The following is a 17,637-nucleotide window of genomic DNA, read 5'->3' as shown; positions in this document are numbered from 1 at the left end:
ACTATCACTTTAAAGGGGACATTTTTTCGTTTGTTTTTAACTGTGTTTTGTAGTGTTTTTGATTCTTTCCCGAAGTTGTGAGTAATCTTGTTCGAGCATGATCATCTCTTCTACTTCTGAAACTCTCAGATCTATATTTCCTAAATTTTGTTGTGTAACAGATAGAACCTGTCCATTCTATCGACTTTGTTTTTATATCGGTGTTCATCGCGGTGCTGCTGATTTGTTTGCGTGCCGTTTGCTGAAAATGGTGGCTTTTATCTTGTTTTTTACACATGCTAATTCCCTCATCTGCCAGCGCAGGTCGCTCCAAGCTGACACCCTTAAAAGATGTGTAAACATGTAATGTAATCCTGCATATTTGATCTGTCTCTGTGAAGAGCTAAAAAAAAACACTGTTGCACCTTGTGACATCATAAGGTTGTGCCATTTTTAACCAGGAAGTGCTTCCATTTACAGCTACAATAGCTCAATAGCTCTCTTTTGCCGCCCAATTTTAAGCCCACTGTGTGTTCTGGAAGTCAAGTTTCCCCATTCATTTTTCCCATAGACTTTTGTCGGGAAAAGCCTATGGGAAAAATGAATGGGAATTTTCACCAGACCAGGTTTTGGGATTGCAACAAAACTAATACCGTGTTTTCTTCTTCTTGTGTTCCAGGTACAGGACGTTTCACTTCTTCACTCCGGTCCATGACGTTTTGCGTGCACTGACCTCTTTCTCTGTACGTATGCTTTTCACTCTCTTTTGCTTAACTACACAAAACCGAAATTCCTACCCTTGAGTGTATTTTTTTTATTTTTTATTAAACAGTTAGCAAATATGGGACCTTTTCACGCATATATTCAAATCCGCTCATCTAATCCGGCCCCCCACCCACCCTCACCGGCGCGTTTCCGAATCGTGAAATTGCATTAAGAGCCCGGCGCGGTATGAGATGTTAAATGGTCAAATGAATGCAAAGAGGTGAATCCCAATCTATTAAGCTCTTTTTCCTTGTTATTGGAGAAAGTGGAGCGCGGTAATTAGTCTGGTGCCGTCCTATAGCGGCCGGGGCTGGAGGCACGGGGGCTCTATACTTGGTCCAAATTAATTTCCTCCCGTCACCTTGAGCATACGTTCCCGTTAATAGGTTTAATTTATTTCGCGGTGATTATCTTTTCTCAAAAAAAAAAAAAAGATTAAAAAAAAAAGTACTTCACATTGACGCATGCATTCAGAGTCGAATCCACTCCGGCTCGGGTCCGCATGGCTCTGAATGGGCCATTGATAGCTGTATAGATGAGCCGGGGCCCATTAGAATAACACAGGCCAATGTCTATTTTAAATACGGGTAATGAAAATGACCGGTCTTATTTAAATGCCGATGATATAATGAAAGTGAAGTGGATTAAAATTTATACAAGGGTTTTTTTTTTGGTGCTGGTGGTGGTGGGACTTTTCCCTTTGAACAAAGATGGGTCGGAATTCACATTAAACGTATGAAACTTTCCGAGCTCCTTTCGTAGTACACTTAATTACATATTCATTTCAATAACTCGAAAGCACGCTGAACGGGATTCTGAAGTTTTCGGTGAACTTTAGACCGAAGTAGTCCAAGTGGATTTGTGCATGAGGTAATGGCAGGGCTGAAGATGTCAAAGAAGATGTGTAGAAACAAATACTGAACAATGTTGTGAATTACGGTACAACCAACTCAATATGATCGTAGTAGTACTTTGTTGCTTCGGTAGTAGTAGCGGTAGAGTCTGTGAAGTGTTCATAGACGTTGTTCATAAAGGCTGTTTGCGTCTGGAAGAAAAATGGCAGAGAATATAGGACGAGAGGAATGAGTTAGCTTATTCTTTATTAAAGCCACACCGCGTAGAATTTTACCCGATAAATAAAATTGAAATACAAGCATTTATTTGATGACAGATATTTTCACCATTGAAAAAATGCCTCATAAATGTGCAAACAAACATTTATGAAGCTCACCCCTCCTAAGATATGACTGTAAACTTTACCGGGAGTGGGTACGTCTTCAGCTCGTCTCCATGGAAACGTGACGAAAGGCAGTAGAATTAGGGATTTTAAACAGGTTAGTTTCTCATCCAAATCCACTCTTTTCTTACACACTGCGGTAATAGCATTTTCTGTGTTGAGCCGGACATTAGGAGCATGTTTTGTTTTACCGGCAATAGTATTGTCCAAAATGTTACGCGGTGTACCTTTAAGTTGAGAACACGCGCACAAAAAAACGTTCAACGACATAAAATATTCATATAAGTCCTTAAAGGGATGTTTCAGGATTTTTGACATAAGGGCCTCATTTCGAGTGATATTTTTTTTTGTAATTCATGCAGTTCTTATATTTGAACGGTTACGCGGCGCTAGGCTAGTGCAAGGCTAGCGCATTTCTATGGTATCAGCTAGCCTGCATTAAAATCAGTCACTCTCTATAAATGTCTGTGTCGATAGAATAATTTCAACCATTTTGCATTTAAAATACCTTATATTTGAGCAGCATCAGCTTCGCGGTTCTATAAGCTACGCAGCGGCGGAGTGATCTGCTAGAAAATAGTCCCTCAAAAGGTCAGTTATATTCCAAAAATTATTCTATGGACACAGACATTTATATGGTTAGTCTGGCGTTATAAGTGATTTGCCTCAGGTGCACTGTGGAGCAATAAATATAAGGACTGCATGAATTACATAAAAACAACAACAACTCTGGATAACTAGGAAATGAGGCCCTATGTCAAAAATCCTGAAATATCCCTTTAATAAAAATGGGCTGTTTTGGAGCCATAATAGTAGACCACACCCTCAAAGCTGGGGCAAATGAACCAAATCTACAAAATGATGTCATCACAATATTGGGTAACGCAATATTTAAATCACAACCGAAAACCAACACATGGGAACCTAAAAATACACAGAAGTTCCCCAATTTAGTCCTGGTTCAGTGTTTTTGAAGTGAAAAACTTTAATGAAAATGCTTGATTTCAGTTTTCAAACATCGGCGTAGTTTTTTTTCTCATTCCGTGCTCGATTAGACACATCAGTCCGCGTACTCGTACTTCCATCGCTTTATCCCGGCGTAAAACCTCCTGTGAGAGGTGGCGCGGCGCAGTTTTCCCAGGAGTCCCACCGCTGTCATGTGACCGCTGCTTGTCATGCGGCGGTCGGACTTAAAAGAGCCCCCTAAAAGTGAGCAGTCATTCCTGATGTTTAATCCAACAGAAACGGGGATAATCCGCCGATGTTCCGCGGGAGGTGAGCGCGGGCCATGGGAACAGGGCCGCCCATACCTGAACGGATTAAAACTAAATACCTATTATGTACTATCAGTATCAGCGGGGTTATGATTCCAGGCTTGAAAAAATGCCCAGACACCCAGGGAGAAGATGGAGAGGCTGAGGGGGTTGATTTGAGGCGAAGGTGGATTGTGGAAGCCATCGTGTCGGGGTGTTTTATTTGTATGACTGCATAAAGCGAGTTTTGTTTGAGAGGCAAAGTGGAATTCCTGCACTATGTTGGGATTGTTTTTCAATTTCTTCTACTTTTTCTTGTACTACTCTTCTTCTTCTACGCTTCTTCTAATCTACTTCTTTTACTACTCTTTACCTTCTTCTCCTTATCCACTTTTCCTTCTTCTACTCCTCTTTGTCTTCTCCTTCTTCTACTCCTCTTCTCCTACTCCTCTTCTTCTTCGTCTACTCTTCTTCTTCTACTACTACTTATACTACACTTCTTATTTTCTTTGTCTTTTACAACTCCTCTTTACCTTCTTCTCCTTATCCTCTTCTCCTTCTTCCAGGCCTCTTCTTCTTCTCCTACGCCTCTTCGTCTTCTCCTATTCCTTTTCTTCTCTTCTTCTTCTAGTCTTCTTCTACTACTCTTCTACGCTTCTTATTTTCTTCGTCTTTTACTACTCCTCTTTACCTTCTTCTCCTTGTCCTTTTCTCCTTCTTCCAAACCTCTTCTTCTTCTCCTACTCCTCTTCGTCTTCTCCTATTCCTCTTTTTCTCCTCTTCTCCTTCTCTTCTTCTTCTTCTAGTCTTCTTCTACTACTCTTCTACGCTTCTTATTTTCTTCGTCTTTTACAACTCCTCTTTACCTTCTTCTCCTTATCCTCTTCTCCTTCTTCCAAGCCTCTTCTTCTTCTCCTTCTCCTCTTCGTCTTCTCCTATTCCTCTTCTCCTTTTCTTCTTCGTCTACTCTTCTTCTTTTACTACTCTTCTACGCTTCTTATTTTCTTCGTCTTTTACAACTCCTCTTTACCTTCTTCTCCTTATCCTCTTCTTCTTCCAAGCCTCCCCTTATCCTTCTTCTCCTCTCCGTCTACTCCACTTCTTCTTCTACTCCTCCTTTTCTCCTCTTCTTCTTCTGCTCCTCTTCGTCTTCTCTTCTCTTTCTTTTTCTACCCCTCTTCTTCTACTCCTCTTCTCCTTCTTCTACTACTCTTCTACTACCCCTAATCTTTTACCCCGTCTTCTCTTCTTCTTCTACTCCACCTTTTCCTACCGTACTTCTTTTTCTACTCCTCCGCCGCTGCATCTTCTTCCTCTACCACTATGTCTTTGTTTTTGCCTAGAGTTGGTTTGTTTGTTGCAACATTTTCCTATAAGCAACAGTGCGAGACGGGGGAAAAATGAGCATCAATTGGCACCGACTGAGCGCTGCACGTTAGGGTTCATCTTTTTCGATTATTTGTACCTCTCTTACTTATCGTACAAAGAGTGTAATTCAGAACTTACCCATACCGTCCCATCCGCCCAGCCCTAACCTCCCGTAAAACAAAGCTCCCAAAGTCACGCATGCGATGGCAGGTGTGCTGAAGCCATCGCGCGAAACCCGATCTCCATCGCCAGACACCGCCATGCGCAATTGACCGAACTCTCGCTAACTGGTAACACAAGTCTACGGCCCGCTGTCTGCTGCCACTCCTTACCCCAAACATGCACCCTCAACTTTTTTTGATCTTTCCAATTCGGCTGCGGTCACCCGGAGTTTCAACTTTCCTTGGTAAATTACACCAATCACTGCAGAGCATCCCCACGGGCCCTTGCGCATGTTGATGTGGCTTGTATCTCCTGACGTCACCCCCTCCGTGTCAGGCCTGATTAGCGCTGAAGAAGTGCGAGCGCGCGGGTGTTTTTGTCATTTAGGGGAATTCGAAAATGGAAAGTGCAGCTGTTTTTTTTTTTTTCTTTTTTGGTAGCGTGCGCGCGTTGTCGATGATTTGGTTAAAAGCAGGCCGGCAGGCAGGCAGGCAGGCAGGCCGCAGTCTGGTGCTGGCAGCTATGAAAAGTAAAGAGAGGCAGGAGGAAAGAAAAGTTTGGTTTTCATTGGCTACGGGAAACGGGAAGGGAGAAAAGTCCGATCTTTTATGTCTTTTAGGAAGTTGGTCGGGGTCAAGATTGTTAAGGGTGGGTAGGCCGAGGTAAATGTGCAAAGATCGAAGGGCTTTTTTTGTCTTCTTTTGGTTTATTATAGCCTTTAATTGACGGCTTACTGGCAATTTTTGGGAACGGGCGCGCGACTCTAGTGACCAGTGATTTTAGTTTCGATTTAAGTTTTCCCATAATCAAAAGTTCTCTATCGTAGACCATAGATCTTGAGCCATAGTTAATCTGAACCAAACATCTGACTGAACGTGTTTAGAAAAGTAGTTTCTATACAGTACATTAAATCAGGGGTCCTCAAACTTTTTTCCCCTGGGGGCCACATTGTCGTTCTTGACTGTGATGGGGGGCCGGGCCGGGCTGGCAATAACATAGAATTGTATGACCCAGACCAAAAGGCCTCATTGTGAAGTAGAGATTACTAGCATGGCACTGTCAGCCCCACTATTTTCAAATAGAACATCATTGCGTAATGTGACCCAAGTAATAACTGCTCACACTTGTATTGTGCTTTACAAGCCTGTGTCACAAGTTTCTCAAAATAACACTGTAGTAATTATTCATTCACTCCACAGTCTGTGGTGGTTAAGCTTCATTTGCCACGTGGCTATAATGTGTTGTTTAGATCCTGATTTCGTATTATGTCAGAGCCCTGTGCTGGACACATGCGTAATTCTTTTTTTCTTTTTTTAAGTTCCCCCCTAGTGGCTGGAATAAGTATACTGGTTATTTAGTTTGATTTGGCCCGCGGGCTGTAATTTGAGGACCCCTGCATTAAACATTGATCTAACCACTAACAATGAGCAGAAGCACAAACAAAAATGCATTAGCAATATTTTGAAAATGAGAAAACAATTAAAGTATCAATATTCCGCCTTAAAATTTTTTTTTTTCTTTTTTTTTTACCTGGCACCAACAAAACAATGATAAGTATATAACTAATATGAATATTCTAATTATTTAAATCTCTCCCAAGCTCTATATTGTAAGAAAAATGTACATGCCTATAGCAAGATGAAGCTAGCAGCCTATGTCCCCACTCTTAGGTTTTACTCTGAGATTATGAAGTCAGCTGTCAAGAAAGCAGACTTTGAAACTAATGGAGGGTAAGGTAGGCCATAGAGGAAGAAATAACAAAGAAGAAATACCTCCTCAGTAAGTAATAAAGAATTAATCTAATATAAGTTATTAACTGTAGCCTGCTTTAATGCTAAACATGTGTATTTTTGCCAAAAGAGCAAAGTCTGCGTTTATGTTGGCTACGGGAAGCACGGTGGGACAAAAGTCAGCGGGAGAAGCCGCTCGCTGTCGGCGAGAGCTCCAGTTGTCGGTTATTTTTGGACGCGGCTCGTGGCACTAACTAGAACAAGTGATTGATTTTAAACAATCTTCATCTCGAGGCCTTTCCTTTATTACGCTGCTGGCACCTGGCGTGTTTGTCAGAGTCCCGTCTGCACTTTTTTTTCTCTCTCCCTCCCCCTGCGTTTTCTCTTTTGTTTTTTCTTCTTTTGCTGTATTTTGGAAATGTAAACAGAGCTAAACTACGTCCAGATGTTAGCGGCAGAAGCTGCGCCGGCCGCCCACAAGACACACACCAGGCACCCGGAGTGAGCGTCCGCGCGTGTGGGTTAGCCTGTGTGTGTTAGCTCGCGTGTGCTAACGTGTCATCCTTAGACTGACAAAATGATCCCGTTTTCAACCAAAGGCCAAGAATTGACAACAAGAAATGGTGGCTATTGTGGACGTTGGAAGAGGAAAAGATTAAAACAAGGATGACTAAAGTGTGGCCCTCAGACCAACTTTTGTTAGCACGCATCGCTAGCAGAGGCGCTACTTTTTACTGCAAGCTTGTTCACCTTATTCCGGAAACTACAAAAAACTCTTTAATACAAATATCAATATTTCTGAAACTCAACGAGGAGTGACTGAACATACTTATTTCTCAGACTCATTAGCCCAAAATGCCACACCTACTGCTAAAAAACGGCGGAGCAGCTACGCTAACCCCGGAAGTACCGACTTTAGTAAATAATACTTTTTTAGCAGTAGGTGCGGCATCTTGGGCTAATGAGTCTGAGAAATAAGTATGTTCAGTCACTCCTCGTTGAGTTTCAGAAATATTGATTGTTGTATTAAAGAGTTTTTAATGTTTTTTTTCTCGCATACTAGCCGCTATGCTAGGACCCGGAAGCGGATGTTGTGACGTCACACTTAACAAACGTATTGATTGATTCTACATGTTCTAACCTCAATAGCTAACATTTTAATGTGATAGGGAGCTTGTTCTAAGGTCCTTACCGTGATCAGGTGATCAGTTAGTTCCGGGGTAAATGCTTGTGTCTCAAAAATGACCATTTGTAATTGGCAACTTGTAACAAAATAAATGAAAACAACACAGTTTAAAAACTAAGCAACAGTTCATTGAATTTGGAGCCGACTGGGTAAAAAAAAAAAAAAGTCATAAAATGTTGACGTAATGTTGCTGTTCCCTCTCAGACATAGCAATTACATACAGAACCCAGGTCCATAATAACATATATAGCTGCTTCCCAACAGTCACAATGTTAAAAGCAGTGAATTGAAGGTGGCGTTAGCTGCTCTAAAGCAGTAGCGTGATGCTCAATTACAAACATTTCTCTCATTATTTTCTATTAAACATCACCTTTTTGTATCCGTCTGCCTCCCCCTTTTTTCTTTCTTTCACCACGTACTCGCCAATAGTAGTGTTTTTCCTCGTTGTATTTGAGCGGGGCCTCTGTGTGGGTGGAGATTGAGAGGGCTAATTGTCGAGGTGAATGGCGCTAATGTTTGTTTGCACAATGCCTTTTTTTTTTTGCTACAACGCGCCGGCGCTAAGCTAACCTGGATTTTAATTAGTAAAGGTCCTTGGCTTTTTTTTGTTATCGTATAACAATATTATTTTATTAACGCCAGTGTACCTATTCATGGGTTTTCGAACCGGTGAAGTGCATTTCGTCGGAAGACGGGCTGAAATGCATATGAGTGTTTTGTTGTTTGCGGACCGCGGTTGGCGAGAAGTCTTGGGTCCTTGGGGAGTAATTACCGGAGATATTTCCTCTCATTAGGATTGAATATAAGGAGAAGTCAGCTTGTTGAGTTAACACAAAACACTTGTTAAGAGATAGACATAGACGCATTTGAGCCATATAATGTAGCATGTAACAAAAGTAGTTTTATTTCACTAGTTATTTTAATAGTTACAAATACCTTGGAAAACATCTTTACTGTGAGTGAATGAATACGAATTTCCACCAAACTTTTTTTTAAATAATCTGCTTTTTTTTTCTTCTAAGGTCTATACTTTTCGGCCCTTAAAGTTTTTTGTAGTCATTGTATATAAGATACCTATATCTGCTGCTTGAGAGCTGAATGTAAGAAGTGAATTTCTCCATGGTGAGATCAATAGAGGCTTATCTTATCTTACTTTGCTGGTCGGAGATTTTGCTGCTTCACTTTAGCTCAAGAGGGAATTTATAAACATTTACCTTTCTCTCACAAATCCATTATTTAGAAAACGTACTCCAAAAATTTCTTCTGTGCCATATGAAACGTAAAACTTGGTACAGATAGATAGCAAACAATAAAAACGATAAAACTATAAGGGTGTGGTTTAAACTTGATGAATATAGAATATGATGGGGGGGAAAAAAACAATTTAACACAGAAGAACAACGTGAATGGATTATGATCCGCAGTTTGGCTTTCTCCAACGCTGCGAAACTTACCAGGATTAGTGGCCGACCGCAGTGCAGCGCTCTGGTTTGGTCATGACTAGCAGAGGGCCAGAGGAGGGGTCCAGTGTGCAAGAGTGAAAGGGAAAAACCTGATTTTGAGAAAATGGGACAAACAGTCTTTTAACTTATGTGCATGTGCCTGAATATCGCTGCTGTTGTGACCATGTTTGGATTACAGAGTCTTCTCGGTCATATTCCTTGCTACATGTTAGGGCTGCTCGATTATTGAAAAAATAATAATCACGATTATTTTTATCATAATTGAAATCACGATTATTCAAACGATTATTTGTTGCCTTTAAAAAAAATCCATCAAAAAAATGACAAAAATCCATCAAAAAAGTGACAAAAATCCATCAACAAAAATCCATCAAAAAAGTGACAAAAATCCATCAAAAAAATGACAAAAATCCAGCAGAAAAAAGACAAAAATCCAGCAAAAAAATGCCAAAAATCCATCAAAAAAGTGACAAAAATCCATCAACAAAAATCCATCAAAAAAGTGACAAAAATCCATCAAAAAAATGACAAAAATCCATCAAAAAAAAGACAAAAATCCATCAAAAAAATGACATAATCCATCAAAAAAATGACAAAAATCCATCAAAAAAATGACAAAAATCCATCAAAAAAAATGACAAAAATCCATCAAAAAAGTGACAAAAATCCATCAAAAAAATGACAAAAATCCATCAAAAAAGTGACAAAAATCCATCAAAAAAGTGACAAAAATCCATCAAAAAAAAAGACAAAAATCCATCAAAAAAAATGACAAAAATCCATCAAAACAATGACAAAAATCCATCAAAAAAGTGACAAAAATCCAAAAATTAAAAATTAGAAAAAAAAATAGAAAAATTTATTTTTGGAAAAAAAATAAATAAAAAAAATTATAATCGATTTTTTGCGATTATGCTAATTTTGTGATCGTTTACTGTTGTAATCGAAATCGTAATCGAATTTCGATTAATTGCACAGCCCTACTACACGTGGATACCAAACCTAACCATTTTTGTGAATGAATGAGCGCGGGAAAGGGTGACTTTGGACTATTCCTAAAAACTAGCTGAAAACTAGCCAAAAACGTCAACATGAACCACTGCGTGAAAAATCAGTTTACAACCTTTCATCATGTCCTATGCTGTTCTTTCAGGTTTACTGCCGCAAAACACCAATTCCCCCATAGCTTGACTCCAGAACCAGTTCTCCTGTTTAGCGTTTTGATTTCACTGGGGCGCGTCTGGTTGCGGATCGAGTTACGCCGCGGTGACAGGGCGTAGGGCTGCGGTCTCTCTCCTTGCCCGGGCCCGGTAGTCCTGAGGTTAGCCCCTGGTCGGACCTCCAGTGATGAAGGCAGCAGGCCACGGGCTAAAAGTGTCCCCGGGCCGGGAGCGCTGGCGCGGGGCTAATGGCGTGTTTGGACGAGCTAAGCCAAACAAACACACATCGAAGAGAGTGAGAGAGGGAGGCCGGTGTCCATGAGTGAGGCGCACAAACAAATGTAAACACGGGGCGGACAGGAATAGGACGAACAGACCTCAAAAGGGCAATGGACGACGACGGGCACTGGCCATTGAACGGCAGCTGCAAACACACAGCTGCATCTTACTCATGGAGCGGAGAAGTCTTTTTTTGTTTGTTTAGATATGGTAGAACTGAAGTAAGCTTCTCGAAATATTGTGCGGGGTTTGAAGGTTAATCGTAGGATTGCCACAATCCCTGATGTCACTTTATTGCGAAAAGTTCCGTTCGTTCGCGTGTGACTGCCAACGAAGTTCAAAACTCATGATGTGGAGAAATCCTTTTTGCCTGCCTCTGTTTAGTCTTTTTGAACATTTAGTGGGTATGAATTATTATCGTTTTGTTTGCGTCGTTTCCTAAAACTTCATCTGTACTCTGTCAAGTGTTGGCTGTTTCTGGTCCAAGAAGCGTCATGGGTTGCGCCAATTGTCTTACAGTTTTGGTCAGAATTAAACCTTTGATAAGAGGTTTGAAATCACAGAGGCCCCGAATCCCCATAATGCTATTTAATAACTATCCCTATCGCCCATTATCGCCCATTATCGCCCATCAATTTCATAGCTGTCGCAAGGAATGTTTGCGGATAAGCTCATCATAGTCCTTTGAATTGACAACATTGAGGGTTCTGGGACCAAAACTGGAACAAAAGATTCTAAATGGACTGAGGTTAACTCAATAAAGATCAGTGTTAAAATAGGTGCAAATGAAGCACTTGGAAAAGGACACCCAAATTGAATTGTGTGGCCCACTAAGAGACTTTTTGAAACATTCAAAGTTGTTACTTTATCTCTAAATGAACGATTTGTCCAAAAATGGGTTTAATCTCCTCCAGTCTTTGTTCTTCCCATTGCCTTGTGCGCCGTGTTTGCATTTTCGCTCTTGCACCCTTGACCTTTTGCCATCATGAATCTATTTGGAAAGACATACCAGCACCGAGCAGTACAATTCTTCTCGCAGACACAAAAAACGTGAAAAAAAGAAAAAGAAAACTGCACAGAAAGGCCCTACCTGACCCAGGGGGGAAAAAGAGGCTAGTGCCATCGAATTACAGAAATCGCCTTGGCACGTAAACTCCTCTCAACTGAAATCCACTTCAGATTCAGAGCTAACCTTTTGAACTACCTCGTTGCAAAAGCCTTTACTTTGCATCGTGGAGCAGCAAGCCACGGCAAACAAATGAGACGGGTACGGACAGGACAACGGCGTTTGTTCCCCGACTCTCAATAAAGACATGAAGAGATCGAAGGTAGCGGGAAAGAAAGCAACAAAGAGGTCTTTAACAAAGGCAGTATTGTGCGATTGAAACGACTTGGGTTTTTAAAAAAAATAACTTAAAAAAATACTCCTCTAGTTACTCAGCCAGGTCATAAAGTCGAGAGACAGAGGGAGAAAAGAGAGAGGCCAGGGAGCTTCCAGTAACACGAGACGCAAAAATCAATTTGCCGTGAAAAAGGTAAACATTCGGAAATGACAAATATGCAGGTTCTTTCCATTGGGTTTGGCCTGTGTTTTCAAAGTGAAATAATGGAGAGAGAATGTAAAAGCTTCATTAAGTGCGGAAATTGTTAACATAGAATGAATGGCTGCTGCTAATACAGAGAAGCTATTCTAACATTCAAAGCTAAGAAGAAGCCCAATGGGAAATGTGGAAAAAACGTGGATAAATTCCATCAATACATGTGCATGTCTTTGAAATGTTGGTTGGGCAATTCAAGAAAGAAAAATAGTTTTCAAGTCTCAAGTTAAGTGGCGTCACAGATTTGTTATGCTAGCATTTAAGCTAGCATGGGAAAGCTTGACAAAGAAGGAGTAGCTTTAGAACAAAGTAGGGAAAAAATGGCAAAAAGGCAGTACTTCGAACATCGTGACATTTTAGGGATATGTGGATCAATACCAGTGATGACTTCTACTTCAGAACTTATCGCAAAACAAACAAATTTGCTATGCTAGCATGTAAAGATAGCATGGGGAAGCTTGACAAAGGAGTAGCTTAACCCTTTAATGTTTTTTTTTTTCTATTATTATTTTCTAACCATTTGGGGGACAATGTTTTTGGTGTTGTTTTTTTTGATAGACCTCCAACTTATCTGCTCTTATCAGTCCAAACAGGTCTAAACTGGTCCATAACAGGTCTGAACTGGTCCAAACCAGGTCTAAACCAGTCCGAAACAGGTCTAAACTGGTCTAAACCGGTCCATAGCAGGTCTTAACCAGTCGAAAACAGGTCTAAACTGGTCCAAACCAGGTCTAAACCAGTCCAAAACAGGCCTAAACCAGTCCAAACCTGCTCTAAACCAGTCCAAACATGGTCTAAACTCGTCCAAACCCCAAACTGTATATTTAGAGTATTACACACTTGAACCGAATGGTAGAGATAGGCAGATTAAGAACAACATTTGATTCGATAAAGCGTGCTCTACCAAATGATTGAGCAAACTAATAAAGGGTTAAATACAAAGCGGAAAAAAAAATAGCATAGTGACATTTCAGGGATATGTGAATCGATACCAGTGACTTCTACTTCAGAACCTATAAAGCGAAAGCGATACAAGAATGCCAACATTTATTGATGAAAATGGTAAGGATCTGGTTCAGTGGGCTCTAAAGCAACTTGGCAATGGTATGTTTGACCAAATTCTCTCCGAGTTGCAGCTGCGATGGCACAAAAACAGCCATCTTTTGCAACATCAAGACATGGTGGGTGCTGGAAGTCATGGAAATCTATGGAGAAGGCTGTATTGACAAGTATTGTTCGTTGTTATGGTGGTACCTGTATTTTTAAAAACGGAGTGCAGTCTACAAATAGTCACTCAAACCACTGTATTGTGACAGCTACGTTGCTTAATGATCGCTTTCGGATGGGAGCAGGCGACTATGACTGACCAAGACATTTAAAGACCTAATCGAGAGTATGCAAAACAAAGCCTGATCTACGGTCATTGCTTCTTAAGCTTAATTGCTTTCAGTGTCATTGCTGTGTCACTTTTGATTGGTAAAATGTTGATCGAGTCAGCTTATGTAGGCCAACACGTTGTAAGTCTTGTTAAATAATAAACTGTGAAAGCCTTTTTTCTTTGATTGTTTTGAAGTGTCAAGTCTTCAATGGATCCGTTTATAGTAGAAACAGTGGAAACGGCTTACTCTACGAAGTCAAATGTTTGTATAGCTGTAAATTGCAGCTAAATATTCAAACCTTTGCGTGTGACTCTACTGCTTTTTTGCCTTCGGCTAACAGTAAGTAAGCTAGTAAGAATAAAAGTCAACACATAAGACATCGTCCATAGTGCCGTCTTTGTCAAAGTGATACTCCAGCTGCAGCCTCTTCAAATCATGGTGAGAAAAAACGAAGGCTACCTCGAGTGGTCTTCCCTCTGGGGCACGGTGTTAGCGTAGCCCCCAGTGGACTCCTCCATTAGCAGAACGATCTGACCCTGGGGGGGGAGCCATCTTGTAGTGGTCGCGGTGTTAGCGCGTCTCCGCTTTAGCCGCGGTGCATGTGCATCGAACGCGCCGTACAGTGCCGTAACCCGCGGGGGGGCTTTACGCTGCTGAATGGGGGGGCACAGCGGTTGTATCGATAAGCCTAAGTAGCAGCTGCCGGACTCTGTTGGTCATTTGGTTGTGGACGGACAGGCCTGGCTCGATATTTTTATTTTTTTTCTCCGCGGGACGGCACTATGGACGATCCGCCGGTCACACGCGTCAATACGGCTTACACAAGATAATCCTCTCGCTTTGGCGCGCCGCTTTAGATGGACAGATCTGTCGAGGAAGAGGCGGAAATCTGACGCAGGATAATAAAAGTGTGGTAGCCCCGAATGCTTCCTGGCTACTTGCTTGTTTTTGTGTTCGTTTTTGAGACACTGTGGTTGGTACAATGCGCTGGTGTCTGTCAAAAGGACTCTTTTTTTTTAGAGCAAAATCTACAGTTTGCCTAAAACGAGGGCAGGTAAAAGCACAGCAGAGTTGCCAACCCTATAAGACATCACTTCTTATTCTTAAATATCAATATAATGTATACATAGTCACCTTGAAAATGTGGAATATTAAAGGAACAGGCCACCGTTTTTCCATACTGAGATATGTTCTTACCTGAGCTTAGACGAGTTGATACGTACCGGTCTGGCCTTTGTGCTAACTAACTTCTAGCTTCACCCCGTTTGGAGTATAGGAATAAATTGGAATGGGCCAAATACTAACAACATCTTTGGTCTTTTTGCGTGACTGAGGGCGCACAGTTCTTCCATTCTGTGATAAGTTCTCACCTGAGCTTAGACGAGTTGATACGTACCTGTCTGGTGTTTGTGCGTGCCCGTGGAAGAGCGTGGTCGCTTCCAACTTCACCCCCGTTTGGAGCTATAGGAATATGCAGGGAGAGGCCAAATGCTAACAACATAGAGACAAAGACCAGATCAACTCGTCGAAGCTCAGGTAAGAGCATACCTCAGTATGGAAAAACGGTGGCCTGTTCCTTTAAGTTAGAAATGGTTTCAGGAAAAGGCTCAAGTAAGTTATTTTCTCACAAAGTTTAGACATCTTGAGTCGAAAGTAGAAACACTATAGTACTCCTTTTCATGATCACCCCCGGTTTATCAATACCCAGCTACATCCATTTAAATTAAAGTAGTTTTAATAGCGTAAGACGTAAGCGTTTAAAGACCTGTGTAACGGATTTTTTTTCTGTACGTGTTTACGAGCAATGAATAAGGCAGCCAACATTTTTATCTGTTATTTGTGGTCCAAACTCACTCCAATCTTTTTGAAAGCATTTCTAAAATTCCACTTCTTCACAGGCATGACTTTATAAAGAAGTCTTTATATAAGATCCACAGCACTTTTTTCCCCACAAATGTCTGCTTTCTTAAGATACTGAAAGAAACAAACTAGACACTCTTGAACACATCAGCTACAGGGCCTTTCTTTAATAGTACTTCTAACTTCTCGCCGTCCTCCGCCTTGTTCTAATTACACCATATCGCGCAGCCAGAGGAAAAAGCGTTGCCAGAGCGGAGCGTTTATGTGTGTGTGTGTTTGCGGTTTCCCCTCATCTGTAAACATCTGTAAACATGGACGCCGCCGCCGCCGCTGCTGCTGAGGGAGTGCGCGAGCGTGTCATTATCTCATTACGAATTGATGGCTTCTGCAACTTGTTTTGTTTGCGCGTCTTATTTGCCGACACATGTTCAACAAACGCGGCTAAACGCAGGTCCCAGTGTTGTTTCTAGTTGAGTGATTATTTGGTTTATCTACTGTTAGTCTGCGCGTAAAAAAAAAAAAAATTGGCAATGTATTCTTTTTTGCCTTCCCCATTCTCTTGTTGAGTCCCTGGATAAACAAAAAAGAAGGAAATCCCCAAATAACAAAATAGAGCGGGAAATTTCATAACATGTCACAATTATCACTGCTTGTATTTTTGTTGACAATGTATTCCTTTTTACTCAACTACATAAATACCATACTTTCGCTATTATATCTATCTGTAAAGGCTCAGATGAAAACTGTACGATTCGGACTCCAAAACAGTAGGTGGCGCTGTACAAATGTGGTGTCAATGTCACCGTCTCCTGACAATGAAGAAGGCTTGTCCCCGTTGTGTTGCTGTACACAGCGGGCTAGCCGGCTGGTCCGGGAAACCTTTCACTGTCTGTTTCCTATAGATGTTAGCATTTAGCTATCAAACAATCTAGATGTTCTCAACAATCAACCACATTTATGCGATGCCAAAGCCTTGTTGTAAAACATTAAAGGAATAGGCCACCGTTTTTACATAGTGAGATATGTTCTTACCTTAGCTTTGACAAGTTCTTTAGGACCTGTCTGATCTTCCCCCGTGCCTTCAGTCACGTAAACACAGTGCAGACGGCGTTAGCATTTAGCCTCTCCCCCTCTCCTCTATAGCTCCAAAACAGGTCAAGATAGAAGCTACCAAGCTCTTCCACGTTTTCCCTACACAATTACACAAAATTAAACTATGTGGATTTTCTAAGCGGATAAAAGGGGGAACTATATTGTAAGGCGTAATAATACCAGGAGTAGTTTGGCATCCGCACAGTAAAGTGAAGATTACTGCGCAGTAAAGTGAAGATTACTGCGCAGATTTCGAACTACTCCCGGTATTATTACGCCTTACAATATAGTTCCCCCTTTTATCCGCTTAGAAAATCCACATAGTTTAATTTTGTGTAATTATACTTTGTAGTGGAACACTTCACGTAACCATATTTAAATAAGGAAAACGTGGAAGAGCTTGGTAGCTTCTATCTTGACCTGTTTTGGAGCTATAGTGGAGAGGGGGAGAGGCTAAATGCTAACGCCGTCTGCGCTGTGTTTACGTGATTGAAGGCACGGGGGAAGACCAGACAGGTCCTAAAGAACTCGTCAAAGCGAAGTTAAGAACATATCTCAGTATGTAAAAACGGTGGCCTCTTCCTTTAATGATTGTACAGGCCTTTTGAGTTATTACTTTGTATATGAATCAGCGTAAGTGTCCTCTGAGCTAAATGCTAGATCATATCCGGGCAGGTTCTTGTTGGGTTGGATGCACATCCAACGATGTGGCTTCACCATTCATTTGCATGAGGATAACGCTCAATTCAAACAGGTCCGGGAAGCCGTCGGTGAACAGAAGTGCACATTTGTAGGAACTGGCTTGTATGGCTTACGCTGTTTCTGTGACTTCTATGGTTTGAACTGTTAAATTGCATTCCTAACTTCCACAACTTTCAGGTAGCGAATCAGAGCCGTGTGATGCTAACAACAACAAGCATGCTAGGCGCTAAATGTCTGATTTGCGATATCTAAAACAAATTTCATTCCGCTACGAGAAGAGCTAGGTTTAGTTCAGGCAGTACTCAGTAAAAATGCAGTTCTTGTCGTGAACAGTATAAGAACTCATCTGTTGAGGAAAACGCTACTTTAGCATAACTTTCCTCCTTACGTGTGCAGTATTACCAAGTTTTATGAAATATTTCCC

General features: G+C 41.2%; 1 protein-coding gene across 5 annotated transcripts in view; it reads left to right on the top strand.

The window, feature by feature from the left end:
• The window catches only part of foxp4 (forkhead box P4), a 196,263-nt gene that overhangs the window by 35,623 nt on the left and 143,003 nt on the right, over window positions 1-17,637 (top strand). For all 5 annotated transcript variants that reach the window (XM_079582163.1, XM_079582159.1, XM_079582162.1 and 2 more), the window contains one exon: window positions 659-722. The gene's annotated coding sequence lies outside the window, so the exon portion shown is untranslated. Of the gene's footprint in view, window positions 1-658; window positions 723-17,637 lie in introns of those variants that run through there.

This window comes from Gobius niger (assembly GCF_951799975.1).
Source record: "Gobius niger genome assembly, chromosome: 24".
Lineage (NCBI taxonomy): Eukaryota > Metazoa > Chordata > Actinopteri > Gobiiformes > Gobiidae > Gobius > Gobius niger.
This window is presented reverse-complemented; position numbering and strand designations above follow the sequence as displayed.